The sequence below is a fragment of the Dipteris shenzhenensis genome, chromosome 9 (genome assembly GCF_047967505.1).
Source record: "Dipteris shenzhenensis isolate YYH24624 ecotype China chromosome 9, Dip_SZ_1.0, whole genome shotgun sequence".
Classification (NCBI taxonomy): domain Eukaryota; kingdom Viridiplantae; phylum Streptophyta; class Polypodiopsida; order Gleicheniales; family Dipteridaceae; genus Dipteris; species Dipteris shenzhenensis.
In genome coordinates this window covers 51,821,561-51,834,151 of record NC_141604.1, presented here as the reverse complement: position 1 = coordinate 51,834,151, position 12,591 = coordinate 51,821,561, and positions in this window count along the sequence as shown.

The window sequence follows — 12,591 nt, the reverse complement described above, 5'->3', positions numbered from 1 at the left end:
CAAGGGGGGAGGGGGGGCTGGCGGCCACGGCCACCAGCCCTGGGGAAGGGGGGAAGGAGGGGTGGAGGGGGAAGGGGGTGGGATGGGGGCGGGGGGGGGAAAGGGGGGAGGGGGGGGGCTAGTGGCCACGGCCGCTAGCCCTGGGGAAGGGGGGAAGGGGGGGTGGAGGGGGAAGGGGGTGGGACGGGGGCGAGGGGGGAAAGGGGGGAGGGGGGGGCTAGCGGCCACGGCCGCCAGCCCTGGGGAAGGGGGGATGGAGGGGGAAGGGGTTGGGACGGGGGTGGGGGGGAGGGCAGAGGGGGAAGGGTAGGGGGGGAGCAGGAGGGGGAGGGGGAAGGGGGGGGGCAGAGGGGGAAGGGGAGGAGGGGAGGGGAGGGGGGGAAGGGGAGGGGGGGAGCAGGAGGGGGAGGGGGAAGGGGGGGGGCAGAGGGGGAAGGGGAGGAGGGGAGGGGAGGGGGGGGAGGGGTCGAGGGGGGGCAGAGGGGGGGAGGGGTTTTGGCGGCGGAGGGAAGGGAGGGGAGGGGAAGGGAGGGGAGGGGAGGAGGGGAGGGCGGGGGGTCGAGGGAGGGAGGGAGGGAGGGGAGCGGAAGGAGAGAGAGGAGAGAGAGAGGGAGAGGAGAGGAGGGAGCAGAAGGAGAGAGAGGGGAGAGGAGGGAGGGGAGTGAGAGAGAGAGTGAGGGGAGGGAGAGAGAGAAAGAGAGAGAGAGAGAGAGTGTGGGGGGAAGGTATGGGAGAGAGAGAGAGAGTGAGGGAGAGAGAAACAAGGGAGTAGAGGGAGAGAGGTCGAATTCTTACAAGAGCGACAAATAAGATTTGACTTAGGAAAAGAATGAAAGGGACTTACTAGAAGAAAGTATCAAGAAGAATGTTGAACACAAATTTGAATCCTTACAACTAAGAGTAGAACTATCACGAGCAAGAGTGACAAGTAAGATTCTTGCTCAAATAAGATTTGACTTACTAGAGCGACAAATAGGATTCTTGCTCAAATAAGATTATTATCACAAGATTTGACTTACTAGAGCGACAAATAGGATTCTTGCTCAAATAAGATTACTATCACAAGCAAGAGCGACAAATAAGATTTGACTTACTATCATGAGCAAGAGCGACAAATAAGATTTGACTTACGAGAAGAATGAAAGGGACTTATGAGAAGAAAGTATCAAGAAGAATGTTGAAAAAAGTATCAAGAAGAATGTTGAACACAAATTTGAATTCAAAAGGAACGTATGAGAAGAAAGTATGAGAAGAATGTTGAACACAAATTTGAATTCAAATTTATAATGAATTCAAATTTCCCTCTCTTTTTTGAAAATTCAAATTTATGCGTAGGAGGAGTGGGCTAGTTTTTCTTATATATGCTTTTCTTTCCATTCATTCATTCTAACTCTCTCCTCATTTCATTGAAGCAACCAAGAGCGGAAGAGAAAGGATAAGCGGAGCCTTACTTTTTTCACTTTTTCCAGGTACTTGCATTCTTTTTCATTCGTCTTTTTCTTTACTTACAATTCTTTTTCAATTAGTTTCTTATTAAAGTTTTTGAGTTCTATTTCTTAAAATTCATCTTGTAATTCTTTTTCTTTACTTACAATTCTTTTTCAATTCATTTATTGTTAAAGTTTTTGAGGAGGGGGGTCTTTTAGAGGGCATTACAATTCTATTTAAATTAGTTTCTTATTTGAGTTTTTGAGTTCTATTTTAATTAGTTTTTTATTTATATTTGAGTTTGTAAATTTGAGAAATGAGAGAATAGGGAGGGAGAGAAAGAGAGAGGAGAGAGGAGAGAGGGAAAGAGAGAAATTAAGAGAGAGAAGAGGGGCTCTTGGCGGCTATGGCCACCAAAGGGAGAAAGAGAATAGAAATGAGAGAGAGAATGAGAAATGAGAGGAGTAGGGAGGGAGAGAAAGAGAGAGAGGAGAGAGGGAGAGAGAGAGAGAGATTCACAGAGAGAAGAGGGGCTCCTTAAATGAGAGAGAAGAGTAGGGAGGGAAAGAAAGAGCGAGGAGAGAGATTAAGAGAGAGAAGAGGGTCTCCTGGGGCCGTGGCTGCTTGAGGGAAGAAGAGAGTAGGGAGAGAGAGGGATAGAGAGAGAAAGAGAGAGAGGGAGAGAGAGAGAAAGAGAGAGAGGGAAAGAGAGAGGGAGAGAGAGAGAAAGAGAGAGAGGGAGAGAGAAGAGGGACAGAGAGAGATGTTTATCAGAATGAAATGTGGTGAGAGGAGAGAGGGAAAGAGAGAAATTAAAAGAGAGAAGAGGGGCTCTTCGGGGCCGTGGCCACCAAAGGGAGAGAGAGAATGAGAAATGAGAGAGAAGCGTAGGGAGGGAGAGAGACAAGAGATTAAGAGAGAGAAGAGGAGGGAGGGAGAGAAAGAGAGACAGGGAGAGAGAGAATGAGAAATGAGAGAGAAGAGTAGGGAGGGAGAGAAAGAGAGAGGGAGAGAGACAAGAGATTAAGAGAGAGAAGAGGGGCTCCTTAAATGAGGGAGAAGAGTAGGGAGGGAAAGAAAGAGAGAGCTGAGAGAGGGAGAGAGAGAAGAGAGTCTCCTCGCAGCAATGAGAGAGAAGAGTAGGGAGGGAAAGCAAGAGAGGGAGGGAGAGGGAGAGAGAGAGAGAGAGAGAGAGAAGAGAAGAGGGAGACTTAGGGAGAGAGAAAGAGAGAGAGGGAGAGAGAGAGAGAGAGAGAAAGAGAGAGAGGGAGAGAGAGGGAATGAAACTTCTCTGCTAGAAGAGTAGGGAGGGAAAGAAAGAGAGGGAGGGAGAGGGAGAGAGAGAGAGAGAGAAGAGAAGAGGGAGACTTAGGGAGAGAGAAAGAGAGAGAGGGAGAGAGAGAGAGAGAGAGAGGGAGAGAGAGGGAGGAATGAAACTTTTGTGCTAGAGGGAGGGAGAGGGAGAGAGAGAGAGAGAAGAAAGGAGGGAGACTTAGGGAGAGAGAAAGAGAGAGGGAGAGAGGGAGAGAGAGAGAGAGAGAGAGAGAGAGAGAAAGAGAGAGGAGGGAGACTTAGGGAGAGAGAGATAAAGAGAGAGGGAGAGAGAATGAAACTTCTAGCAGCCATGGCCGCCAAGAGAGGGAGGTAGAGAGAGAGAGAGAGAGAGAGACTTCTCGCGACTGTGGCCACCAAGGGAGGGAGGGAGGGAGGGAGGGAGGGAGGAAGGTTGAGAGAGATTAAGAGAGAGAATTCAGAGAGAGAGAGAGACATAGAGAGGGAAAGAATGACAAATCCTAGTGGCCAAGAGGATAGAGGTAGGGAGGTAGAGAGGGTAAGAGAGAGAGAGAGGGAGAGAGAGAGAAGAGGAGAGAGAGAGAGAGAGGAGAGAGATGGAGAGAGAGAGAAATAATTACAAATCCTAGGGAGAGAGAGAGAGATAAAGAGAGAGAATGAAAAATCTTAGCCGCCATGGGAGGGAGAGAAAGAGAGAGTTGAGATAAACTAAGAGAGAGAATGAGTGGGATGAGGACAGAGAGGGAAACACATAAGAGTTGTCAGAGAGAGAGAGAGAGAGAGATTAAGAGAGAGAATGAGGTGTCTTGACTATGGCTACAGAGAGATTTAGGAGTCAAGAGAGAGAGAGAGAGAAAGTAAAGAGAGTTTTATATATTTACATGTTTTATATTATACTTTTAAAAAATTATAAAAGAGTGAATTTTTGGTTTGTTTTGAAGGTGAGATAATATTTTTATATATATTCATCTTTTAAATTGAAAAATGTTAACTTTTCTAAGATACTTGTTCTTCATTTATCTCATATGCAGGTTTAGCCTCTACATCAAAACCCCTTCTTTTGCATATTTAAGCCTCTTAAACCCCAGCACATTAAAATGAACACAGAAAAAGAAATTATTTATTGCTTTTCTTCACTTCGACGGTTGGTTTAGCATAGTTTAGCATAGATTAGATTGCCTTAGAGGAGAGACAATTCTCCAAGTTGCCAATCAAAGCCATGCTCAAATTTTTCTAACTAGTTCCTAATCGTTGTCAGTCCCTTCGCTCACATGCGGTTTAACACTCATAACATGCTATTAAATAAGACCTTTTACCATTTACCAAGAAGTTTATCAGTGGGTAGATTGCATGAGCAGATATCAGTGGACAGATTACATGTCATGGAACATATTGGAGCTTGATGATTATTGGTTATTTTTATTGCATTTGTATAAATATTTAAGCTCCTTTATTGTTATAAAAAACCTTGTAAAGCCTTCTATGCTATTTTTTACATTTATTGTCATATGAAGCGCCTTGTAATAAACCCGACCATCTCGACCATTCACTATTTAACGAGTATCAGTGGGATGCATAAGTGAATATCATGTGGGCTGCATAAGTGGATATCAATGGAATAGTTTTTAGTGGGTAGATTGCATCAGTTGGGTATCAGTGCACATATATCAATGGATGGACAGATTACATGTCATCGCAAAGATTGAAGCTTTATGACTAGAGGGCAAATCAATGGATGGACAGATTACATGTCTTCATGAAGATTGAAGCTTTATCACTAGATGACATTTTATATTACTGTAAAGCTTTATTGGCTAATTTTTTTACATTTGTACAAATATTTAAGCCTTGTAAAGCCTTCTAGGCTATTTCCCACATTTATTGCCATATGAAGCCTTGTAAAGCCTTTTGGGCTATTTCCCACATTTATTGTATCAAGGGTTGTATATTGTACTTTACTTGTATGTATCTAAATTCTTCATTATCTTTTCTTGTAGGATTATGGAGCAATCAACTAATGTGGTGGCTATCCTAAATGACTCTGAGATTAGAGAATGGATTTCTGATGTCACTTTGAATTTCAAAGGAAAGGAATATAGCCCCAATGGCTTTGGTAGGTGGACTCGATATCACATGGGCAAAAGAGCTTGGTTTCTTCATCAAAAGGAAAAGAGACTCTTTCTACTTATGTCAAAAAGGGAGTTCAACAGTGTTGAAGATCCATGGGATGCTACTTTAAAAAGATATGACTTCAAGCCTTGTGGTAGGCATAATGATAGAGCCAAAAGAGACCTTTGTGGATATTTTTACAAAGAGTTCAGATCCTGAAGTTGGCGGTATTCATATTGTTGTGTCAAGGAGAGACTCAAAGACCTTTTTGATGCCTCAACCTCAACCATCAAAGTTTCTAGAGTTGCAAAGTGCATTGGAGACTCTTTCATATACTTGGGAGTAATTTCCTAGTGTGGTGGCAAAAAGGATGCATGCAAAGATAATGTTTGAGTACTTTCAGGATGCACAATATGCTCCTCATATTCAAGGATCTTCACATGAAGGAGATAAAAAAGCTCAGACTTCGATGCAGGGACAAGAAGAATAGGCACACTATCACAAACATGTAGAACATGAGCGCAAACTTCTAGAGCAAGAAATGGTGGATGTAACTAAGGATGATGAAACACAAGCCTTGAGTGCACGGGAATTTAAAAAAATTGAAGAAGATCAAGGTCAATCCACTGTAGTTATGCTAGAAGCTCTTGCTAGCAAACCACGACGTGAAATTCAAAAGGCTAGTACTGCAAGAGCCACGGTTCCAAGCAGTAAAAAAAAGACATCGTCCCACTGTAGAGAGAGATAATGTGGATGAAAAATGGTTAAAAGAAGAGAAAGATGAAGAAGACTCAGAACCTGAGGTTGAAGATGATCAGGATGAACTCACATCAATCAAAAATCTTAATCCGTGTCTTAATGAAGCAGTTACAGATGATGATGTGGGATATATTTGGGGTCAAAGGACGTGGTTTGTAAATGCCAAAGATGTGGAAGCTGCAGCTCTCTTTACTAATAGCCAAAGCCTTGATATATCCTATGCAATGCAAATATACGAGGCTTTGAGAGATGGTAAGAAACCTGTGGCAAGCAATGTGGTCTTGTGCCCAATAATGTTTTGTCCAATCAAAAATAGTTTTTTGGATCAAATAACATTTACAGGGCCTACACATTTCGAGGAAACCTTCAGTCGATTCTTTAAAGACACTCTTAAAAATATTCCACATGAACAATGCGAAGAGGCACAATGTGAGAATATGCTAAAGGAAGCAAAGAAGGAATTCCTTCTTCATTGCAGATTCCAGCCCATTGATGGTCAACATTGGGCTTATGCTTGTAATCTTGACTCACTCCAGAACAATTTGCAAATATAAGTTCATTCCATTATTATCCTGCAACAATCTGTATATTCAAGCATGAGATCAAGTATTTGATTGAGTCCGAAAGACTTAATCATTATGTCCATGGAAAGCGTAAGATATCCTCAACATCAGAGGTCTTACAGAAGGCAAGTTTTATATGGACAACATTTGGTTCTCCAAATCTTGATTTGAAGCGAAAGGTCACAAAAGCAGATGCCGACACACTCACGAACTTCTATACTTCTTTGAGTGCAGTTGTGCCTAGGGGAACTCAAGAGCGAGAAGAAAGTATGACAAGCCTCAAGGTGGTGAGGGACAGATATGCCAACTACACTTCTATCATATTTCGTCCTGTTGAAGTGTTCAATGAGATGCTTGAAACGTGCATTGCTTGTGAGCATGGATAGTTGACCTATGAAGCTCCTTTGTCTATCTTCGGAAAGTCAAAGGTAATGGATAAGAAGGAGTTGACGGCAAGGATGTGGAGGCCTATAAAGTACTTACCTAACAAGTATGCATCCATGGCAGCACAAAAAATTTTAAAGAAATAATGGTTTTTTGGAAAAAAAGACAAAGACCACTGCATGGAAGAATGCATCAATGTACAGGTGAGGCGTGATGCAGTGCATAGTGCCATTAAGTATTTGCTGTCAGAGAAAAAAATTCTGCTTACTCATTGTAACATTGACTATAATGTGGTGAAGCATATAGCTTCTTTGTCAACACCCAAGGTAAAGCTATGGGCAAATAGGTGGATTAAAAAGGATGAAGATGGGTCAGAAATAGTAACCTCTTATATGAGAAAAGAAATCCCACAACAGGTGGTTGCATATGTGGAAAGATTAATCAACGAGGTAAGGATGCCGACAGATATGCACCAAAGCTTTCAATTCAATGTAGAGGTTACAGCAGAGTTTGGAAAGCTTGTGAACTTCAGGGGAGTCTCAGAAGATGACTTCTTCAAGAATGAGTCAGCATGGGATAAGCCACAACTATTTTTTATCAATGAAGTTTCTAGCGATGATATCCATAACTTCATTGATAGAATAGTATATACCACCATTAACAAAGTGGCAATTTGCAACATTGTCATTTTTGTTGATAAAAAAGACAAAGAAGCCATGCAGGTTACTCTAGAGCGAGCATATTCATCAGATTTGAAGATCTATAGTGGTGTTTATGCAGCAAAGAGAGGCAAGAGAGAATGTGGCATAGCGATTCAATCTCTTGAATCATTCTTTTTGTGTATGCAGAGTCCCAACCCTGATCGCTCCTTACAAAAGAACATAAGAGGGAATTCAAATAATTTGAGATTGATGCTAGAAGAGCAAGATATTCCCAGGTCCATACATTATCAAAAAAACAACTATGGAAGTCCTGCAAAAAGTGGGAGTCTCTTGCTTACCATGGTGGAGAATTTGCTACCGGCAGGTTGGGAGGTCACCTTGTGCAGGATGGGATATTTATTTGAGGATCTCCTCAGAAAAGGCAACTCCACAAATATTATTGAAAATAAGCATTTCATGGCTTATTTTCAGCTTCAAGCAGATCTAACCACAGGCTATGAAAAAGAGATAGACCACAAGGACACTGATGACATGGATGATTACCTTCAAGATCATAATGTCCCAGTTGATGATGATGAAAAGATGGACTTACATGACCCGTTCAGAGAGAGGTTGGTGGATGAAGACAAACATGATGATGCCTTCTTTGATAATTATGGCTCACAGGGTTATGAAAAAAGGCCACTACGACAATACTTAGCGGTATGAACTCTCTATTTCTCAACTAAATATAATTTTTTAAATAAGATTTAAATTTAAAGATAATGAATCTATTCTCTCATATTTGTTTACAGGCAATAGAGGGAGACGAAATGGATGAAGTCCATATGGAGGCACTCCCTTCTACTTCAACAATGCAACACAAGAGCTTTAAAGACACCATGGAAAAGCAGAATGACCCCAAACATAGAATACAAGCTATGACAAAGACCCATTCTGCAAATTTAGCTACATTGGATAAAATGGAGAGCTCATTTGAAGTTAGGATTGTTTTGAAACGAGAACCTCAGTATTTGAGCTTTGGTAGAGAGGAGGTTTCAATCCTCTCCAATCCTTTAAAAGAGGTTAATGACAATGTTATCTTGGCCATTCTCAGGTAACGTTTGTTTATTTGTTGCTACCTCAATGAGCTAACATTTGTTTATTTATTCACAGTGTAGTTATATATCAGTTTCCTAGTACAGAATGCAAATCAATTCTATGAGCTAACGTTTGTTTATTTCTTGGTGCAGTGTAGTTATTTCTCAGCTTCCTAGTGTCGTGCAGCATTGTGTCTACATGCTCGATGCTCTCCTTTCTTCTATTCTTAGCTCTCCTCAAAAGACTATAGAAGATGTTTGTACCTGATTAAGCCCTTTGAATTTAGATGGGGTGCGAGTCATCTTAATGCCTTATCATGAGGCATAAGTATCAACTCTAACCTTATTTTTACTATTTCTTTGGCAAGTTTGTGTAAAACAATAATCATTTTTATTCTGGTCGTGTAGCTCACATTGGAGTTTGATCGTCTGGGACCTTGAACTCAACCGTTTGTGGTTTGTGAATTCAATGGAAGGCTATCATGCCAACTCCCCAAGGTAATTATTCTCTTAATATTTTTGATACTTTCTTATTTTGTATCTTATGATCATGACATAGTAGTATATTTAATATGTCATGATGGACAGTGCTGCATATTGGCTAGTATCTGCTATCAGAATAACCACAGAGCAACAAGATCAAGTAGAATTCAAAAGACGTCTGCCAATGGAGCAAAAAGATGGGCACAGCTATGGGTGGAGAGTTGCCTACAACTGCATGTTGTTTCTTAGACAGATTTTTGATTTGGAGTTACCAGTCAAAATGGAATCATATACAGAAGCCGATTTGCTAGCATTTCGGGCTGAGAGTATTCAGCGTCTAATTACTACCATTGGGAAACAACCTGAAAATATGACTACATTGCAGCATGTATAAAACCTTATCTTTATACTTGTATGCTTGTTCAAGCCTTTAATTGGGATGTGTAAATCTCATAACTTTTTTATATTTTCCTCCAAGAGGAGAAGAGACTGAGTCTAATGAAAGCATGCTATCTTTATACTTCCATGATTATTTAAACCTTTATTTTTATTTAGGATGTGTAAATCTCATAACTTTTTAAATTTTTCCTCTAAGAGGAGGAGAGACTCACTCTAATGAGAGCATGTATGAAACCTTACTTTTTAAATTTTTGCTCTAAGCGGAGGAGAGACTCACTCTAATGAAAGCATGTATGAAACCTTATCTGCTTGTTTAAGCCTTTATTTGGGATGTGTGCATCGCATAACTTTTTTATATTTTTATAGTAGAAGGAGGATGTAGAAGACATAGCAAGTGAAGAAGAATACGATGTAGACTACTCTTTCTTAGTGCAAACGTAAGTATTCTATTAATCTGTTGTTACTTCTATATTATGTACCTTATGTAATAGACACACTAAGTTTTTTTAATATGTCATGATGAGAAGGTCAATTGAGAAGTTGGTATCTGCTATCAGAGAAATAGGACAGTACAAAGACTCGGTAGACTTCCAAAAGCATTTAGTAGTAGAGCAGGAAGATGGGCATAGTTGTGGGTGGAGAGTTGCCTACAACTGCATGTTGATTTTCAATGAAATTTTCTCACTTAAGCCACAAATCTCATCGGAAGACTCTTTGGAGCTCAAATATTCAGAGGAGGATATACAATTGTTTAGGGCTGAAATCATTCGAGACCTAATTGCTGCCATTAGAATACAACGTGCAACTGAAGCAATATCAGAGCTTGAATTTAAGGAAGAGGAGACTGAGTCTACTGTGAAAGCACTGCACACTATAGAAGAAGTAGAGACTCAGTGTACACCTACAGCACCACAGCCTCCATTGGAAGCATCAGAAGAGTTGCCCCAGCCTCCGCTTGCATTTAAGGAAGAGGATACTGAGTCTACTCCGAAAGCACTACATACTATAGAAGAAGTAGAGACTGAGTGTACATCTAGAGCACCACAGCCTCCATTGGAAGCATTAGAAGAGTTGCCACAGTCTCCACTAGAAGCATCAGAAGAGTTGTGATGCATGCATGATGTTGTGTTTGTAGTTTTTGTTGATTATACACCAATTTGTGACTTATTACTTAAGTGGCATTTACTGATGATATTTATATAATTATTTCATGCACACAATTTTATGATATGAATGTGTGATGATGTGATTATTTGGAAATAAATCCTTGTGTGATGAGAATTTTGATATGAATATGTGATGATGTAATATTTGTAATATATTTCACTCACAAGTATCAATTCCCAATGCTCCACTCACTTAAAGTACAGCATTCCCATTGCTCTACAAAATTTTATTTAGTTGGACAGTCTCCACTCACTTAAAGTAGAGCATTCCCAATGCTTCTCTCACTTTATTCCAACCCTTATCCTTATCATAGCGAACACATCATGCCTTAGTGCACTTGTATTCTTCCATCCTAGTCTCCACTCACTTAAAGTAGAGCATTCCCAATGCTTCTCTCACTTTATTCCAACCCTTATCCTTATCATAGCGAACACATCGTGCCTTAGTGCACTTGTATTCTTCCATCCTAGTCCTTCCACAAACTCTCATATTTCTTACATCCTAGTCCTTCTGATTAACTTGTATTCGTCTTTCACTTTACATCTTCCTCAATTTCTATCCCTTCAAGACACTCTCTTATTTCTTACATCCTAGTCCTTCTAATTAACTTATATTCGTCTTATCGCTCTCTCTCTCTCTCACTTGTAATATATTTCACTTGCAAGTATCAATTTCCAATGCTCCACTCACTTAAAGTACAACATTCCCAATGCTCTGCAAAATTTTATTCAGTTGGACAATCTCCACTCACTTAAAGTAGAGCATTACCAATGCTTCTCTCACTTTATTCCAACCCTTATCCTTATCATAGTGAACACATCATGCCTTAGTGCACTTGTATTCTTCCATCCTAGTCCTTCCACAAACACTCTCTTATTTCTTACATCCTAGTTCTTCTCAGTAACTTGTATTCTTCTATCCTAGTCCTTCCACAAACACTCTCTTCTTTCATCCATCCTAATAACTTGTATTCTCCTATCCTAGTTCTTCCACAAACACTCTCTTCTTTCATCCATCCTAGTGCTTCTCATTAACTTGTATTCTTCCATCCTAGTCCTTCCACAAACACTCTCTTCTTTCTTCCATCGTAGTCCATCTCCCTTTCTTTATCATCTCCCTACCCATGGATGTCCTTGGCATTGTTGAAGACGTGGAGTTTGGAATTAATAGTCTCAAAGAATGGATTGCTGACCAAGGAGCATAGAGAGAGGCCAGAATTTGACAAGGTTCTCCTTTGACACACATGGAGAGAGAGGAATTTGATGCACAAAGGCACGCAGAGAGGGAGGAGACTCTCAAGATAGCAGAGAGTGAAAGACTTCTAGACGTATGATAAAAGCACGGCAAGATCTCTTAGACTTCTTAAGTAACCTTTGTTATTACAGCTCTCGCATGGGTGATTTAATGCGGATGCTGAGAGAACAATAAGAGCCTCACAGAGAAATTATAAAGAAACAATTTGTGATTGCTTAAATTTCTTCTTTGCATGTAATTATGTTGAGGATACAACTGTGGAGGCAGTGAAAGATTGGGTTATTGAGAAGATAAGAGAGACCAATGATGAGATCTTCTAGACTTTGGGTGATTAAGAAGATAAGAGAGACTTGTTGGTGAATTGAAAAGAAAGAGTAGAGTGGACACAAACTCAGAATACTTGCATTATGGAATGAAGAAGAGTGAGGTCCTTAATTAGGCACCTCATACATGCTCATTGACATCACTGATGACTTCAGAGCTCCTCAATCATCTCCTCAATCTGCTCCTAGATTCTCTCAATCATCCTATGTGGCTTTCCACCACCTAACTGTGCTTGTTGGTGAACTGAAAAGAAAGAGTAGAGTGGACACAAACTCAGAATACTTGCATTATGGAATGAAGAAGAGTGAGGTCCTTAAGTAGGCACCTCATACATGCTCACTGACATCACTGATGACTTTAGAGCTCCTCAATCTGCTCCTAGATTCTCTCAATCATCCTATGTGGCTTTCCACCACCTAACTGTGCTTGTGGGCACCTAACTGTGCCTTTAGAACTCACACATAGAAACCAAGGTGTGCCTGAGGCATACACCTTGAGATATCCCATCAAACCCCCCCTCAAGGGAATGCCTCAGGCTATGTCAAGGATACATCTAGTCTCATAGTTTCTCATGCCATCTCATGGTGGTCAAGGATAAATCTATGGCTAGGTTCTCATGCTAGCAAGGGTTCCCATGGGTGTAAGGTAAACAAAAAGGATACAAAAGGACCTTCCAATGGTTATCTC